At 33.7% G+C, this 804-nt stretch overlaps 1 long non-coding RNA gene across 1 annotated transcript in view; it reads right to left on the bottom strand.

Moving 5' to 3' along the window:
• Nucleotides 1–786, bottom strand: part of LOC107694729 (uncharacterized) — a 3,652-nt gene extending 2,866 nt beyond the window's left edge. The window contains exons 1-2 of the long non-coding RNA XR_001634914.1: nucleotides 776–786; nucleotides 136–138 (exon numbers count right to left, since the gene is read on the bottom strand). This is a non-coding gene — a long non-coding RNA (uncharacterized LOC107694729). The remainder of the gene's footprint in view (nucleotides 1–135; nucleotides 139–775) is intronic.
• Between the last annotated feature and the right edge of the window lie 18 nt (nucleotides 787–804).

Genomic DNA, 804 nt, shown 5'->3' with positions numbered 1-804 from the left:
TTTTGAGGGGACAGCAAATTTACACTGTTATACAAGCTGTACACTCACTACTTTACATTGTAGCAAAGTCATTTCTTCAGTGTTGTCACATGAAAAGATATAATAAAATATTTACAAAAATGTAAGGGGGGGAACTCACTTCTGTGAGATACTGTATATATATATATAGTAATTTCCCTTCTGCATGCACAGTGTCTCTGAAAGACCACAGTGTAAAACCATGAAAGTAAATGTCTTACAAGACAGACAGCATTTAACACACATGAACAATGACAAATAAATTCTAAGTTTTCAAGTTGAAGTGGGTTGAATTTATGTTTATTTATTTATTTTACAGTGTGTTGTACTTACTACAATCAGAGTCACCATTAAAAAGCATTTAGATAGATCCAAGTGGCTGCACTTATTAAAGTCATTGTGAAGGTCTAAGTGAATGAGTATAGTTCTTTAATTTAATTTTAACTGATAATGATCAGATTCAAACAGATAAACTAATATCTTTTGTCCTGATTTTCTGACCTCACAGAGATTGCAAACTGTCTGAAGTCTTGTCAGGTTAGTATCAATTATAAAACTGCACTGATTTGAGATTAAAACTGACCTGCAACATCAGGAGACATTTTACTTCATGCTACATCATTCTCAAAAAGTATGAGGATGTTACATGAATAATGTTTAAATGGCATGTCTTGTCCTGAACACAGAAGGCAGTGAGATCTAAATGAGTGAAAAGATTACAGCGAACGCAGAACACAGCAGAAACGCATGAACTGACAGATCTGAAGACTGAAGATCAGGAGGAAA

This window comes from Sinocyclocheilus anshuiensis, unplaced genomic scaffold (genome assembly GCF_001515605.1).
Source record: "Sinocyclocheilus anshuiensis isolate Anshui unplaced genomic scaffold, SAMN03320099.WGS_v1.1 scaffold10938, whole genome shotgun sequence".
Taxonomy (NCBI): Eukaryota; Metazoa; Chordata; class Actinopteri; order Cypriniformes; family Cyprinidae; genus Sinocyclocheilus; species Sinocyclocheilus anshuiensis.
Note: the sequence above shows the minus strand (reverse complement) of the source record. Positions and strands in the feature narration are given on the sequence as shown.